Here is a 13,306-nt window from a genome sequence, read left to right as displayed (position 1 = left end):
AGCTATTCCAGAAATGAGATGTAAAACGGCTGTCTCAATTAGAAATTATGGACAATGGTACTCCATGTAGGGCCACAATATTGTTAACATAGATACAAGCTAATTTGTCCATTGAGTACGACTCATTGATGGGTATGAAGTGTGCGGACTTTGTTAATCGATCCACAATCACCCAAATTGCATTATGTTGTCGAGTCGTTTTAGGGAGTTTGGTAATGAAATCCATAGTAATCAACTCCCACTTCCATACGGGAAGTTCGGGTTGCGGAAGCAATCCCGAAGGCTTTTGGTGTTCAGCCTTGACTTTCAAGCATGTCAAACATTTCACCACATGCGAAGCGACATCCCTTTTCATCCCATTACACCAATAGTTTGCTTTGAGGTTATGGTACATTTTGTCGCTCCCGGGATGCATCATATACTTGGATTTGTGCGCCTCGTTCAAAATTTTCTCACGCAAGTCACCAACGATTGGTACCCAAATTCTATTGCCGAATCTAAGGATACCATCGTCACCTTTGACTAGCAAGTCAATGGTGCCGTTACGTTTTTCATCGGAGATTTGATTTTTGTGATCAGTGTACACAGTAAATTTTACTCCATAGAGATAGTGCCTCCATATCTTAAGTGCAAAGATTATGGTGTCTAACTCTAGATCGTGAGTCATATAGTTCTTTTCGTGTACCTTCAATTGACGAGAGGCGTAAGCGATAACTTTCTTTCGTTGCATTAGTACGCACCCTAAACCAGAATTGGATGCGTCACTAAAGAAAACAAAATCTTTGGTACCTTCTGGCAAGGCTAGTATAGGTGCTTGGGTAAGCTTTTGTTTAGGTATATCGAACGCCTCTTGTTGCTTTGTTCCCCATTCGTAGTTGATATTCTTTCGAGTCAAGGAGGTTAGGGGAACAACGATTCGAGAAAAGTTTTCGCTGAATCTTCGATAGTAGCCGGCCAATCCCAAGAAGCTTCGAATCTCGGTTGGAGACTTTGGAATCTCCCACTTAGAGATAGCTTCAATCTTAGCGGGGTCTACTTGAATACCTTTGACATTAATGATGTGACAAGAAATTACACCTCGTGCAACCAGAACTCGCATTTCGAGAACTTGGCGTACAATTTATCGGTTCTAAGAATTTCAAGTAATGTTCGAAGATGATTTTCATGATCGGCATTAGACTTAGAATAAATTAATATGTCGTCGATGAATACGATCACAAATTTATCCAAGTAAGGCTTGCAAATACGATTCATCATGTCCATGAACGCAGCCGGGGCATTAGTAAGGCCAAATGGCATAACGGTGAACTCATAATGGCCGTAACTTGTTCGAAACGCGGTTTTCAGAATATCTTCGGATTGAACCTTGAGTTGGTGATAGCCGGAACGAAGATCGAATTTAGAAAAGAAACTAGCACCTTGAAGTTGGTCAAACAAATCGTCAATTGGAGGAAGTGGATATTGGTTATTGATTCTAACTTTGTTGAGAGCTCGGTAGTCGATACACATACGCATGGATCCATCCTTCTTCTTGACAAAAAGTATTGGCGCTCCCCATGGTGACGAACTTGGTCGTATGAATCCTTTCTCGAGAAGTTCGTCAAGTTGTTTCTTCAATTCTTTCTTCTCGGTTGGTGCGAGGCGATACGGAGCTTTGGCGATCGGAGCAGTGCCAGGAATAAGATCGATTCTAAATTCTACTTCGCGATCGGGAGGAATGCCGGGAAGTTCATCGGGAAAGATATCGGCATAATCGGAAACAACAGGAACGTTTTTGATTTCTTTGGGTTTTGATTCCTTGGTGACGTAGGCCATGAATGCTAAGCATCCTTGATTTAAACATTTGTTAGCCCTTATCATGGAGATTAAGCTAACTTGGCCAGCGTCTTTATCCCCTTCAATTCGAATAGTTCGTTTATCCGGGGCTTGGAGTTCAACAGTCTTGCTATTGCAAAGGATACGGGCATGGTTGTCGGATAACCAATCCATACCCAATACAACATCAAAACCAGAAAGAGTCATGGGTAGAAATTGAATAGGTAAAACGTAACCAGCTAATAGGATTTTTCCGTTTTCTAGTGCTTCAGAGATTTTAATGATTTCGCCATTAGCGGTTTCGACGCTTAGAGTTTTATTAAGTTTGATTAAAGGTTCGTTTAATAGACTACAAAATTTATAATCTATAAAACTTAAATTGGCTCCTGAATCAAACAAGACTCTAGCATAGGCATTGTTAACAAGGAACGTACCGGTAATGGTTTCCGGTGTATCGGCCGCTTTCTTTGTATCGAGGACGAAAACTCTTGCATTGCCTTTCTTGGGCTCGCTCTTTTGACCGCTACCACCCGCACCAACAGTCGCGGGCTTATTCTTGGGGCATTCGAAGCTGAGATGTCCCATTTCCTTGAAATTGTAGCAAGTCATCTTCTTCTTTCAACAATCGGCCATGGCGTGGCCGGGTTTGTGACACGATTCATAGAGTCTAGGAGTTAGATGGCATCAACCCCTATGGTATTTCTTGCAGATTTTGCATTGTGGGATACCGGGGTTGAAGCCAGACCTTCGTTGGTCAACTCCTTTACCCTTGAAACGGGTATTCCCTTCCTTCTTCGGGTCTTGCGTTGACACAACCCTCTTGTCCTCTTCTTTGTTGCGGATCATTCCACCCATCAAATACCCAGCCAACTCCATCGCCGTGTCAGCGGTTTGTGGCAAGTGTGACCTCACCATGTCACGAATCTCTCGTGGTAGTCCCCATATGTAGCGTGTAACTTTGCTGGATTCCGGGGTAACCAACTGGGGAACCAAACGACAGTATTCATGTAATTTCGTGTTATACTCACGAAGGTTCGTTCCAACAACCTTGTGAGACAGGAATTTGGTTTGAATTTGGTCCGTTTCATGAATCGGACATAATTTCGACATCAGCAACTCCTTGAACTCGTTCCAAGACATGTTATACATCATCTCCCTTCCTCTACTCAAGATCAATGTGTTCCACCATTCCAAAGCCTCGCCTTTAAACATTAGGGCGGAATATTGAATCTTTTCTTCTTCCGAACACTTGCTTGTAATCACGATTGTCTCCATCTTTTCAATCCACCTCACGGTCGTGATGGCTCCCTTGTCACCGTGGAATTCTTTCGGCCCATAGTACTTGAAGTCTTTAAATGAACACCCGCCTATTTTGAGTTTCTTGAATTCTTGACGCACTCCACCATCAGCGTTTGATTCATGTACACTTTCTTCCATACGTGAAGGTCGAGAGCGGGGTTTAGAAACGGATTTTCGGGAAGGATGAACAGATTGTGAATGTTTCGTTTGTCTAGATTGAGATCTAGCCATGGATTCTTCCCTAACTGCATCTTTAATCATCTTTTGAATTTGATCCATAAACTTTCGGGAATTGGATCTTCTTGATTATTCATGGGGTCTTTCCCCTTTTCTTTTCTATTTTCCTTTTCTTTTTGGGCGTTATCGTTGTTATTACTTTGTTGAGACATTTTATCTTTTTCTTTTTATTCTTTATATCTGAAATTTAACGAATGTTCTTTATTAAACACACATTTTATTTCAACATTTGTATATACCATACAAGGTATATACAAGGATTATTACATCACACACATATATATACATTCATACTCGATGCATATATATTCTTATCCATACATCACTTAACACATTACACACAAACTAGATTACACACATATACTTCATCTCTTGAAACATGCCATCACCACCATCATCTCAGTACTTCAAAAACTTCTTAACAACCTTCGTCAATTTGTTGCACTTGTGAAGAAGCTTTTCTCCCATCTTCTTCTTTTCCTTCCCTTCCTCAACCACCTTCTTCCTCCAATCATCAGTTTCGTGCAAAGCGCGATCCAGGTGTTCTTCATATGACTGCGGGATAGCATCGGGGTATCCATATTGTGGAGGTGGTTCACGGTAACCCAATGTCACCATCTCGTAGTTATTCCTCGGTTCAGGATACGGGACCTCAGTCATGTCGGATGCAAGGTAGAAGAAGGTCTTTGCAGCTTGGTTTTGCTCACGAATCTCATTGGCTTGTTCTTCTTCAGTTGGAATTGCACCTTGGAACGGTGGGAAGCTTGACGAAGCTTGGTTCTTGATCTTCTCAAGATACGAACATACGGATCAACGGAACCGTAGCTTGGCTTGTGGGAAGTGAGTGATCCATCCATGGATGTTGATATCTCGTTAGGGTTGTTGAGATGCTCTTCTTCCGGTTCGGACTCTTCCACAAGATCCTCCTCTTCTTCGGGGTCCTCCTCCTCTTCCTCCATAGGCTCTTCCTCCTCTTCCATATACTGGGTGGTCTTGTTTATCATTGCGGGTATTTTGAAACTCTCGTAAGGCATCATCACCCTCATTCTTGGTTTGCGGGATGATCCTTCGCCATTGTTGGGTCGCGAGTTGACTTCGAGAGCGGTAGAGCTTCCAGTATGCCACCTTCGTTGATCAGAGTGGCATTACATCCAGTCGGAGGATGGGGATTTTGGTTCTTCCTTGATTGGTCGGTTTGAAAGGAAGGCATAAGATGGATGTGGATTTGGTAAGTATCCAGTGGGAAAGTATTGCGGTACCTCTGATGGTTGGTAAGTGGGGATCTCTGATGGGTGGTACATCGGTATTTTGGAGGGATTGTATATGGGCATTGTTGGTGGATGATAGCTTGAGTGTCTTGGTGGTTCAATTATTTGTTTGGGTGGGCTATCGGGTAATTTAATCGGACATTGCTCCGTTCCAGGGAAGTATATCGATTTGGGACGTTCAATGTATTGGTTTCGGCTAAAGAAAGCCTCAAAGTAATCTTCACTCATAATGTCCTTTGGGAATTTGTAGTATTTTCTTGCCCTTCTTGCTTCACGATCATAATACTCCATTAACTTTTCATAAGACATCTTCAATAGGTGGTTTAGAATGTAGAGAGGGAAAGAAAGGGTTACTAGCCAATCTTATCCCTATTCAAATAAACAAGTAATTTATTTTTTTATGCTTGGATCGAAGCTTGGGTATTGTTTTATGATACCCAATTCGCTAAGATCGATGGCTCTGATACCAACCTGTCACACCCCCATCTTAGGCCTAGGAGTGCGACTCAATAGTTGGTACCGCATTTGTATATAAATCAGAGTTACGGGTTATTAGCGGAAGTCTTTATAAAACATGTGGATTTAAAGTTAAAATTTATACATTACAAAAGACGAGACAAAAGTCTCGTATAGTTTTACCTGTTTATAAGTTTAACAAAAATCATCATATTTTTAATATTTAAACAAAATATCCGAGCCATCGGATTCTTGAGCCTTTGTCCCTCAAGCTCTATTCTTGGATACCTGCAAAATGTTATAAAAATACGTCAACAAAGATTGCTGGTGAATATGCTGACACTAAAACATTATCTTTTACTTTGTTACCCCTCGAGGGTTACGCAAGCCTCGGCCCATCTTGGCTTAGGAAAACAAAGTTAAAACAATATCATTATAAACTCGAGTCTCTACACTATGTCACCTCAGCAAAACACCGCAGCGTTTCGACGTACTTAGGTACCATAAATATACACAAGGTCATTCTCACTCGAACATACCTTGGTTCGGCCCATCGTGGCTGGAGGTCGTGACCAGGCGTGGTGCGATGTGCCCACCACATTTAACCACATATGTAAGGATCCAGACAAAGGTATACTAAAGCCTGAGGGCTAGGCTTTTACTCTTATTCATAATGTTTTTAGAGACACTTGGTCTCATGTAAAGTTTTACACATAACACATTTATTTGTTTGAAAACAAGTTTGTAAAAGTGGGGCGTATTCACCTTTGATCGGGATCGGTTTCCAACACTGTCCTTGAGTCTCTTTCTTGCTATCTCGCACCTATAGTACGAGTATAACTATTTGTTAGTCGGATATAAAATCCGGCTTAAGACCTTTAGTCTTTATTTTACTACGATGAACCTTTAGTTCAATTATTCGTTTACTTGAAAGCCTTTAGTTTAAAAGTAATGTTTATAAACCTTTAGTTTATTATAAAAACCCGACGTTTCTTATTTTATAAGAAACGTATTCTTTTTCTTTATTATTTAAGAATACTCATTATTACTTAAATAATATTAATTATAACAAAGAATTATATAACACATATATATATATACACACACACACACATTTCTTTTCTTTATTTATTTTCTTTGTTATATCATTTATTCTCGAAGTATATAATTTCGACTTAGGGTATTAAGCCTTTAATATAATATTATATTATATTCATTTGACGTTACGCCTAACCTTGTTGGCGTTTTTGGAAACCCTAAGGATTTGAGCAGCACTCCCACGCCACTTGATCAACACTTCCTTACGCCAAATGGAATCACTCGTCGACACGCTTCTCGAGGCACCAACTCTTCACGGCGCGCACTCCAAAATGATCGTCGGGACGTCGGTACGGTATCACCTTTTTAATATACACGTCGTCGGAAAGTGGCACGATTATCGAGGTATGGCACGGAAAACGAGGAATCGGGCACGGTTTTCGAGGTGGATCGAGGGCACGAACTTCGGGGTATAGTGAGATGTTTAGAGAGAGAAGTAAGCTGAATTTGGTGTGTGAAAATGAAATCCCGGAGGTTGCTATTTATAGGCAAATTTTTGGATCCCATCGCGATACACGATAGGTCCCTCGGCTGGCCTATCGCATAACGCGATATAGGCCGTATGTGTCACCACGTAGACCTGCCACGTGGAGACACGTGGCAGGCGTTGTGCCGCGTGGCGACACATGGCGAACGTGTTGCCACGTGGTGGCAGACGGTGCGACCGTGTGCCTCGTGGCACACGTGTCACAATGTGTCAGACCACGTCATCGCGTATCGCAATGACGTTAGTTCAACAGCGATCGCGTATCGCTATTGACCCTTCCAGAAGCTTTGACCAAGCCCCATCACGATACGCGAGGGGCTTGTCTTTTGTCCCGTCGCGTATTGCGAGAGGACAAGAAATTAGAATTTCCATTTTTAACCTTGGAGTTTAGAATTTGGCAGGATTGGTCCCTAGACTTTAAAAACTTGACATTTTTGGCTCAAAATTTTCGTGATGTTACAAGAAGGATGTAAGATTGAAATAGCCAATGGAACATTGAGGCTATATGATCAAAAAGAGAGATTGTTGATGAAGGTTCAGAGAAATCTGAATAAGACGTACAACATCAAGCTTCAGGTATGTTGTAATCCTAATAACTTTGAAGTTGAAAAGAAAGAAAGTTATGATATGAAACCGATTATGAAAGTGAAGGAAATTCGGTTTGGAATGATCCCGAAAGACTTGTTTGGAGTTCGTGAGAGTATTGGTCTAGAGCAAGTTGATGAGAAGAAGCGAGTTGAGAAAGAAAATAGCAACATGGCTTCAAAGTTAAGCACTGAAGGAACGAATGCTAAGTTTGAAGATTCGGTGAAGCAAGTATGCTATTGTCAGTTGAAAAGGAGGAACAAATGCAAGAAGAAATACAATTCAAGATTAAGGGGGTGAATGAATGATTAATCTTGAATATTAGTAAAGTTAAAGGTTTATTTTGTTAAGTTATAATTTAGTTATTTGAATTATAGTAGGTTTATGAAAGGTATGTCTTGGAGAACAAGTTTAGTACACTATAAACAGGGTCTAGTTTATTAGTTTTATTGGGTGAGAGTTGAATGAGAGATAAGAGAGAGTCAAGGAGTCTCATCTCCATGTACATTTGATAAGTTCGTGAAGTTCGTTTGTTATGTTCGTTTGATTATATGAAAAGAGTCGAGGGTTGTCACCCTAATATCTCGTGTTCGTTTATTTGATAAGTTCGTTTGATTCGTTGTTTGATCTGTTTGGACAAACAAAGAAAACAACCTTGTTCTTTAATGAAGTTTGTAGTTGATAAAAGGAAAAGTTATTTCAAATGAGATTGAGAAGAACTGAATTCAAACCCAACAAAACTTGAATTTTGTATTCGAATTGGATTATTAGTTTGATGTTAATGTCTTTAAACACGTTTGTGTTTACATTGTAACGTGTCCAACATATTCCGACAGGCCAGCCATAGATGAAAAACAGCAGAAAAAGAAAGAAAAAGAGGTGTGATAGCTTTACTTTATCACATTAAATAAAATAAATTTTATTAAATCAAATATATTTATCACCAAACCATTGTGAATGTTGAAAAATAAAAAATGTGATTCACTGGAACAACACCTTCAGTTTTCCTCTAAAATTATATTTGAAGATTTTAGGGTTTAAAGCAGCGCCATCAGACGACGACAACAACAACAACGTATGGTGTACGGTCTTCTTCCTCTCATAAATCGGATTTAGGGTTTAGACCATCCACAATGCAACCATGTGCCATTCCCATCTACCTATTGCCACATAAGCTACCCAACATCAAAACTTCTTTTTTACAAGGGCTATTATCATGTGGGTCCTACATCTCCCCTCACAAAACACCCTTTCCTTCTCCTTTTTTAAGCCCTTGGCTAAGGGCTTTACCCATTCTCTCTCATCTCTCTCTCATCCATGTCATAAGTCATATCATCAAAGTCAAGAAGGGCCTTTTTTCTTCCCTTGCATTAGAGATGGTCTTATAACTTCTGTTACTTTTTTATTTCTTCTTTGACACATTAACAACTGCTAAAGTATGCATTTGCATCTTTCACACAATTAGTTTGTTAAAATGTTTTTTTTTTATTTGGTGAGAACTGAATAGCATATTATAGTAATTCGCTCAATTTACCAAAATTTGCAATACACCGTACATTTTTCATGATCTATTTTATTTCTTTTGTAACAAACTTCTATCTTGAGCAAACGGGTAATCATATTTTCAAGACCCGGTTGTAAATAGCCGGTTCGTTTTATGCTCATCCATATAGGAGCAGACGGTCAGTCAGACCCGTCCAACCTGAACGCGTTTAATGGTACCCGAGCTTGGTTTTGGTTATTTATTTTAACTGCTCACCCTCATTTTGGCCCTTCCTGTATATTAAAAGCTCCAATTTGGTGCTTTTAGGTGCTTTTAGAGGGGTATTTTGGACATTTTTCCTCTCCAAAAAACAAAAATCAATTTTAGAAAGCAATCCCAAACACCCCCTAAATATATTTATTTTGTATTTGATCAGTAATTAAATAAAATAATATGTTTATAACTGTATACAATTCATATATCTATTTATTTATTTAGTTCAATCTTAATAAGCTCAACGCTAAATAAAAATATGCTCACCCGAGAACCGACACTATTGTAATGAGTATAACCGGGTCTCGGCTCTTAACCGGTTTATGCTTGAGTGTTTGGTTTGTCCCAACTGTTGAATGCAATCAAATTGCAGCTGCTTATGGGTCCAAAAGACAAGACATGATGCATGTTGAAAGACAAACAGAGACATAAGAATCCTAATATATATGTATGTATCTTTTTTCAAGGCAGAATTATTAGGAGACAATGGATCCCGAGCATGATGAAATAATGGACAACGTAGAAGATGATAGACTAAGCATTTTGCCAGACCATCTCATCCATAAAATCCTATCTTATGTCAGCATCAAACACGTTGTCCAAACAAGTGCTTTGTCATCTCGATGGAGGTATATCTGGACTACAATGCCTTACCTCAATTTCTACACCCAGGATTTTTGTAGGCTGCCCAGGTTCTCCAAATTCGTTAAAGGTTTCCTGTCCGGTCGAAATAATCAAACACAAATGCATACGGTCAATCTCACTTTTCGCGGAAAGGTTAGCCACGAGTTTGTTCAAAGCATTTTGGACTATGCATTCTCCCACAATGTCCAACAACTGGATATCACTTGCTTGCGTGGCCACGTGTACTATCTGGTCGAGTTCCCACCTTCTCTTTTTAGTTCCCAATCTCTTAAACATCTCACTTTGACCTGTCTTTTTGCGATTGAGAATAAATACCATGTTACGACCATGCCTATTTGGGTGCTGCCAACATTAACAACATTGACTCTCACATTCTTTGATGACAAGTGTGCCGGTCTTCTCTCCAACTGCGCAAACTTGAAGAATTTCACTTTGAAGAACTGTGTAATGTTGAATAGATTTAGTATAAGTCATCCCGGACTCACCAATCTAACACTTGAAAACAACTATAGACGTGTCAATGTGGTTACACCTCAACTCAAGAATCTTACTATAAAAAAAATGGCGAGGGGTACATGTGATTTCCACACCCAACCTTTCCTCCCTGATGTATACAGATAACTATTATTCCTATAAGGATAAGGATGATGGTCCTTTGCAGCTTCCTACCGACCTTTATCATCTAGAGAAGGTTGATATATGTATTGATCATCTCCATGATGTAAAGGCATATACTTGCAAAATTATTTGTCTACTTCAACAACTCCATCGTGTCAAATTTCTTACGCTTAACTTGGAACTTGTCAAGGTATGCTGCTATTGGTCCCTTACGTTTGTGATGCGCATATAATAAAGATTTTCAATATAGACAACGAAATATTCCTGTTATTTGTATTTGCTTACTCTATAAAATGGTGTGTGAGTGTGTGTTTGGTATTTTGCAGTTTTTTTCTTCGTCAATGGAAATAATCTCGAATCAAGCTTCTCCATTTGTCAACTTGAAGAGTCTAAAAGTTTATCCAGTTTATGTTACCTCGGGAGAGCAAACACAAAAAGAACTAACTATGCCCGATGAAGTTAAAAGCTATTTGCTTGGTGGTTCTCCAGGTGCCACCTTCACAATGGTGTCATATGAGGTATTTGCACTAGGAAGTATAATATTATTATTTACACATTCTACTTATCGCCCTTCACGATGGTTTCACATGTTTAACTGAATTGTGTAATTACAGTGAAGAGAAAACCCTTGATGTATATAAGTTAAAACCCTTGAATTGGGTAATTAGAGCCTATTCTATTATGTGAACCATTCGTTAATATAAGGGTTGTAAACAAACCGAAACCAAACTGAATTGAACAACACCTTGTTCACGTTCGTTCGTTCGTTAAGCTTTTATCAAACAAGCAAACGATTCACGAACAGCTAACCGAACGGAATTCCTTGTTCGTGTACGCTCGTTAAGAAAATGAACTTGATCGTCAACTGTTCACGAGCACAAATGAACTTAAACAATGTTTGATATAATTTGGCTAGCTGAGAATGATCATTGTTAACTGTTCGGTCCGGCTATCAAGTTTGTGTTGGTGTTTTTTTTTTCTAGCATTTATATTCATATGTTAATTTTACATATAAATTAATCACATAATAATCATGTTTATTTTTGTTGTATAGTTAATAATTTTGCTTAAATCTATATGAGATTTAAAAAGTCATTAAAAGTATTAAAAAGCTTTAATCAACAAACATAAACAAAAAAACATTAATGAACACATTATCGAACGTTCACAAACACAATTGAACGACTGTTCGTGTTTGTTCATTTAGTTAATTGAACGAAATTTCTTGTTAATATTTTAAACGAGCGAATATTGATGAACTTCCCGCCGAACACTTGACGAACAGCTCACCGAACATTCATTTACAACCCTATTAATTTAATATTGGAATTTATGATGACAAAAGAAGAGAATTTAATATATGATCCATGCAAACCTTGCAGGAGATTAGAGTTGTGAAGAATGTTACATCAGTACAAAACCTTATGAGAGAATTGCAAGAAAGTATAGAGCAATACAAGGAACCAATGGAGAGCCACACGGCAACAGTGAGTGAGCTATTGGTTGATGTGCGACGCAAACTTATAATGGTGGAAAGGATTGAAGCATTATTGAAACAGGTGCCTACATCCCATCGGAATAAGGATAAGATGGTAACAAGGTTTTTTGGTTTGTGGAAAAAGGTCAGCCCTATCATGAAACATTTGATGGATTGGATTAAAATTCAATGTGATAACAACTTACTGCATCATCACAACCGTGTTCATGAAAAATAGTAAGTTTTTGTTTTTTCATTCCATATTCTCTCGCGTCTGAAAATCTGTCAATTCTCTTTTATGGCAATTTAGAAAAACAAACAAACGAATATGAAAACACAAGTTGAATTGCCAGCAAGCAATCTACAGTATAAATGAAACAAAAAGTTGAATTGACAGATTTGCAGGTGGAATTGAAAATCTCACCTTCAGCACTAAAGATTCCTTTTGATTTGCATATAGCTTTTGAATTTTAAGTTTTTGATAGAATTTATATATTATGTTTTCTAAAGCTTTTTTTGAAAGTGGAAGGAGATTTAAAAATGTTTTTTTTAAAGGTTTTTAAATAGGTATATAGAATCCCGATGTAATAAGTTATAGAAAAACCCGAAACCCGTTCTGACCCAAACCATAACAACCCTTTTTTTTGTTGACCCGTTCTGACCCTAACCCATTCTGACTTAAACCCGTTTGACACAACCCAACCCATTTGCCACCTCTAGTTATAACAGTTTACATATATTTATATGTTTATTTAATATGTAAATATCTATATATTTATTAATAACTTTTATGAAAGTTTAAAAAAAATTGATTTTGTAATTACTTGATAAACGAAAATAAATAAAGGGATTTCTTTAAACCCATCAAGCACCCCTGCATAGCTGCTCAAGCGTCGGTCCTGCACAGGGCCTTCCTAGAGGGGTGGGCGGTTGCCACCCAAGGGCCATTCTTCCCCGGGGCCGTAAATTTGAAAAATACTCTTTATATGATTTTATTTAAAATAATTTTAAGAAAAACAACTTACAAAATGAGACTTAGGTGCAATGGAAAAGACGCTTGTTTGTGAGACTTCACTTCATGTATGAGCCTAGCATATAATGGATACAACCTACTATATCACACTACTCAAAAATCATGCATTCCACCTTATGAAATAATCATGTACAGGGGTTTTGGAGTCTGGAGGTGTCTGTCTATATGGCACATTGATAAACAAGTGTATATGAACTCACCCTAAGAGTGACCGACTATATGGCACATTGATTATTACTCCTGATACATTTGAAGGAGTCGTCATTAATGTCCGTTGTTCATTAACCCCCTTTGGTGGAAACTCAAAACCCATTTTCATCGAATCAACATGTTACTTTTGAGTTGACCCGACCATAAAATAAGGCCCAAAGATATATCATATGAAGAGTAATTAAACAAAAGATCCATATATATATATATATATGTTTAGTCAACACATCAAAAACCATCACTACATACCAAAATGATCATATTTAACTACTTACTGTCATGAACTCCAATCTTTACTAATAACTTTCAAACCTGCGTGCTA

At 38.4% G+C, this 13,306-nt stretch overlaps 1 pseudogene across 1 annotated transcript; it reads left to right on the top strand.

Annotated features, from left to right (window-relative positions):
- Positions 1-9,466: 9,466 nt before the first annotated feature.
- LOC143584931 (putative F-box/FBD/LRR-repeat protein At4g03220) lies at positions 9,467-12,048 on the top strand (annotated as a pseudogene). Its single transcript, XR_013144460.1, has 3 exons — positions 9,467-10,454; positions 10,591-10,782; positions 11,647-12,048. The product of XR_013144460.1 is annotated as a putative F-box/FBD/LRR-repeat protein At4g03220 (transcript).
- Positions 12,049-13,306: the final 1,258 nt, after the last annotated feature.

The sequence above is a fragment of the Bidens hawaiensis genome, unplaced genomic scaffold (genome assembly GCF_021521415.1).
Source record: "Bidens hawaiensis isolate Kalapana, Puna unplaced genomic scaffold, B.hawaiensis_p1.1 tig00033498_1, whole genome shotgun sequence".
Lineage (NCBI taxonomy): Eukaryota > Viridiplantae > Streptophyta > Magnoliopsida > Asterales > Asteraceae > Bidens > Bidens hawaiensis.
Note: the sequence above shows the minus strand (reverse complement) of the source record. Positions and strands in the feature narration are given on the sequence as shown.